At 46.4% G+C, this 4949-nt stretch overlaps 1 protein-coding gene across 1 annotated transcript in view; it reads left to right on the forward strand.

The window, feature by feature from the left end:
- The window catches only part of Cdh13 (cadherin 13), a 1006804-nt gene that overhangs the window by 410787 nt on the left and 591068 nt on the right, over nt 1–4949 (forward strand). The gene's annotated exons all lie outside the window — the stretch shown is intronic.

Consider the following 4949-nt stretch of genomic DNA (forward strand, 5'->3'; position numbering starts at 1 on the left):
AAGTACACAACATCAGTGTGAGCATCCACTCAATCCAGAAGTACACAGCATCCATGCAAGCATTCATCTTTAAAGTACTCCCTGGTCATTAGTGGCGTTGAGATGCACGTCAGACATAACTGTCCTTGGAGTCAATAAGAGGAACCATCTGTTTTGACAGACGGATAAAAGGGCCAGTCACTGAGTGTTCGCCCCCACAGAGTGTTCACTCATGGATCATTTCTCCAGTCTGGGACTAGATTATCTCAGTCCCATTTCATAGATCTAGAGGTAGCTCAGAGGATCAGGCGTCTGCCTCTGTGATGAGGGGCGGAGCCAGGGATTGAGCTGAGCCTTCTGGTTGAGCATAATCACTGCCATTCCTGTGGTGATGTCATCTGCAGTGTCTCTACTGCTCTCTGCTAGCCAGTGAACACAAGAGGAGACGGCAAGAAAGTAAGAATGTGTGCTGAGGGATAAATACGGATGCAGAGTTGTACAGAGCCCCTAACAAACATCTTAGTTTAGTGGACAAGCCTTGTGCTGTCGGGACACTTTTGAAAATTCTTTCCCCGTGGAATAGAAGCTTAGGGAAAGAAGAACATCACTGGAACAGCATAAGGCTTCTTCTATAAATGCTTCTAAGCCAGAAGCCATATTCGTCTTCAAAGTTAAGTCTGGGAAAAAATGTCTCCCGTTCATCAATTATATCTAATCTTATAAATGATAATTTGCCGTTTTATTTTCATGTGCAATTGTCTGATTCAATCCTCACAAGAATGTCCTGGGGCAGCTGGTGCTTCCCTTTGTTGATGTCAGGGATCTGAGCCGCATAGACCTAAGGTCTTGAGCCGTGAAATTGGTCACTGGCATACCTCATATTCAAACCCACAGTGATGTCCAAACCCATTGTTCCGACCATTGTTAGATTCTCCCCAACAGCCACATCGGGCTTTGAAGTGAACAGAATATGGGATTTCGAGAGGTGAAGCTTCCCTCGCTGTCTGATAGAATAGGATAAACAGATAAAAGGCGTATTTCCCAGGCTCTCCCGTGCAGTTCTACTCTGCCACCTTTTGCAGTTACCATAAATCAATCACTGGGGATGTCAGAACTGGAGCCCCGGAAATAATGACCTCCCTTTCAGATCAAGTCTTCCCTCAAACTCCTAGGGAAGTTCTGTGGAGGGGCCTGCCCACTGTGAGCTAGGTCTGCAGTCAGCGCACAGCTGCTCCTCTCAGAAATGTGGCAGGGGGAAAGTTCAAAATGGACAGAAGTAAAACCACTCCAAAAGAAGCATGCTCCTAGGAAGTCCTCAGACAGGGGCCTGAGCCCTGAGCTACTGTGCTGGTGTGCTGCTTCCTGGCTTGCTTCTAAAGGTTCTACATAAAGGGTTTATTTTGGGGGGGGTTCTACATAAAGGATTTTTTTTTATGTATAATGCCAGCTTGGGGATAAACACCTTGAAGCAGAAGGGTGGGACACAAAGGCTCTGATGTGAGGTCTCAGTCTCTGAATAGACCACAGACTGTCACCATTTGGCTAAAGACTTAAAGATTAAGGAAAAGGATAGATTGCACATCAGTTATGTCTTTCTACAAGTGGCAGATATAGCAATCAAAGCGCATGGTCTTCAGCTCACCAGATTTCCAACCGAGCAGTAAGCCTGTGCCCTGATACAATTTGTGACAGATGCCAGTATTAGAATTCCTTCCCAGCCACCCTATGGGTGCTGTGTGACAGTCTCTCACTTGTTCAAATAGAGCCGCGTCTAGACTGAAGATACTGCACAGCCAAGCAGGGAGTGCTTGTATCCTGCTGTGGGTTTCGTCATGTAAAAGCTGTTATCTTTCTGGTTCCTCTCGTGAAGTCGTACCTCTGTCCCTCTTGCCTTGGAATCTTCAGGGGTGCTACATCAAAAATTATGGTAAGGATCTGGAGAGATAGCTCAGTTGGTAAAGTGTGAGCCATGGAAACATCAGGACCCGGGTTCAATCCCCCTTGTAAGAAGTTGATAGGTGTAGCCTGCGCCTGTACTATCAGCACTGGGGAGGCAGAGACACATCTCTGGACCCCACTGGCAGATGGTCTAGCTGAACTGTGAGCTGCAGACTTACTGTGTGGTTCTACCTCAGTCACCTGAAAAGGAGTGATAAGAGAAAGACACCTAACTGTGTCCTCTGTTCTCCAGATGCAAACATGACCCGCACATAGCAAGAATTCCCACGTTCCCCGCCCGGAGCCCTTAACAGGAACTGACACTATTACTTGTGGAATTGTGTTTTCAAAACAAGACCAGAAGCAGCAAATGGAATGGCAAATTTTGTGTGCATGTTCATCGAAGGGTGCAACAGCTGCTGCTTTTGAAAGCAGAAAACAAATTTTGCAAACTGTCCTTTTTTCCCTCTCTGCCAGGCAGAGAAATATCAATTCTCCAAAAAAAAAAAAATCACTTTCAAGATTTTATTCGGTAGCAGAACGGAACCTACACATAGGCAGGAAAAAAAAATCATAGAAACACAGAGACGTGACCTTAAAGCCCTTGGCAATTTCTAGTGTCTTCAGACAGGAAGGCATAGCCAGTGGCAGGGACAGGGTCTCTATGCAGGAGGGCACAGGACTTCCAAGGCTGCTCACTGCCATAGAGACTCAGGAGGCTTGACACTGCTCTGAGAAACTACCCTCTTTGATCACTGGCTGCTCTGACCACCGCTCTTGACACTCTCAAGTGGCCCCAGCCATTGCCCCAGCCTCTTACAGCTCAGAGGGAAGGGGCGGCACCTTCCGCCTTACCTCTCCTTGTCAATCACAAGAGCCATGGCCTGTGATCTAAGGATGGGGTGCTGTGCTATGCCCACATATGCAGTTCCTCCTTGCTCCCAGCTCTTTATGGAAATCAGCCTACCACCTTCAACTCTCTCTCTCTCTTTTGGCAACAAATCCTTTGACAAAAAAGTGTGAACCGCCAACCAGACCCTTCATCCTGTCAGGCAAATTGGGCTTTTGCTGACAACCTTTACAGCTTCTTTCCTTTGAAGATAGAAAGCTATAAACAAAGGCAGTTCTCTGAAAGACCTGGGCTGACTGAGACCTAAACAGGCTTGTTTTGGAGAGTCACCCTCTACTCCCTGGTTGGTGCTCTCATTCTGAATGCCTGTGTAGGTTAGCTTCAGTTCCTTCTCCTCCTCCTCCTGTCCTTCCTCCTCCCCCTCTTCCTCTTGCTCCTCCCCCCTCCTATTGCTCCTCCCCTCCTCCTCTTGCTCCTCCTCTTGCCCCTCTTCCTCTTCTTCTCCTCCTCCTCCTCCTCCTCTTCCTCCTCCTCCTCCTTCTTCTAAGCCCTAAGAGGCAAGCCAGTGAACCATGCTACATTATTTGTCTCCCTGTACTGTCCATTCGTTAAAGCCCTGCTTAACACCAATACTTGAAACCTAACTGCCTTTTCACTCTAAGTTCCTTAATTCAATTTGGCCCTTATTAACAAAGCTGAACCCCCAGAGAGCATGGCCTCCTTAGCTGTGAGTTTCTATATCTCTCTAGAGTCAGGGGAAACAAAAGAAGACCCAGAAACTAAATTCTAAAAGCAGAAACTCAGGCTGAAGAGATGGCTCAATGGTTAAGAGCACTGACTGTTCTTCCAGAGGTCCTGAGTTCAATTCCCAACAACCACAACCATCTGTAATGGGATCCCATTCCCTCTTCTGGTGTGTCTGAAGAGAGCAACAGTGTACTCACATATATAAAATAAATAAATCTTTTAAAGAAGAGGAAGAGGATGAAGAGAAGGAAGAAGAAGGAGAAATGAAGAAAGGAAGGGAGGTAAAGATGGAAATAAAGGGAGGATGAGAAAGAAAGGCAAAAAAATATATAACTTTCATATTTTCCTAAATTCTATGTGTCACAGTTTTGGTAAGGGCTTTTTTAGACAGTACAACAGATAATGGCACTATGTATTTTGGAGGGTGAGGACTCAACTGACTCCTTCCGTGATAAAAATACAGCACTTGACACAATGTGCCAAGTTATTTATTCAGTGGAATGAATAAACTGTCAGTGGAATGAATATTGTCGGTAATCGTGAGGACCCTGTCCAAGCTTCTTTAGCACACTCTGCACTCTCTGGTCTTGTATGAAGCCAGCTAACCTTTGCCACAGCTCTGCAAAACAGGCGCTGCTGTCTTTACTTTATGGATAGATGCAACAAAAGCCTCTGACCTGCCCAAGGTCACAGAGCCAGAAGCCCCTGGAGCCTAGCTTTCTATTCACAGACTTTTATAAAAACACTCACAGGTACGGCTTATCCTTTTCATCCAAAAGGGATGGATATGAGCTGAACATTACTCCGGTAAAGAAAACTCAAGTTACGTGAGCGGCTGCACACAAAGGTTTCCACAGAAACCTCTGTCAATCTCCAGCATGGATTCCACACACAGTCCATGGACCACGCTGGTTGCTGTCCACCCAGTGATAGAGATGGGGAGCTGAGGACGTGTGTCTTTAGATTTCATAGCTATGGTCTTCATATATAATAGCCTTGGGATTCAAAAATGAGCCTCAAGACATTTTCATGGATAGGCTGGAGTTGATACGGAATCAATAAGTACAAATACAAACTCTCCCTCAGGGCGGAATTTCTGACAACCAGGATGCATGCTGTGATCAGGGCCCCATGCCAGCTTCCTCTCTGTGGGTGTCTGAGCTTACTGCTTCTCCTAATATCCATCCTTAATTTGTGGCTGATCACCTGAAGCACCACCTTAGAACTTTTCCTTTTGACCTAAGCAGTTAGTCCAGATCAGCCTCCCAGAGTTTTCTGTGACTAGCTTTGGCCAAGTTCAGACTTGTAAGTTCTTGAGCTTGCAAAAACCTCTGTCTCCTGTCACTGAACACCTCTCCCCGCTCCCCTCCCTGAGGAAGCCTTCCTCTTCCTCCTCCTCCTCCTCCTCCTCCTCTTCCTCCTCCTTCTCCTCCTC

This window comes from Grammomys surdaster, unplaced genomic scaffold (assembly GCF_004785775.1).
Source record: "Grammomys surdaster isolate TR1022 unplaced genomic scaffold, NIH_TR_1.0 128, whole genome shotgun sequence".
NCBI lineage: Eukaryota > Metazoa > Chordata > Mammalia > Rodentia > Muridae > Grammomys > Grammomys surdaster.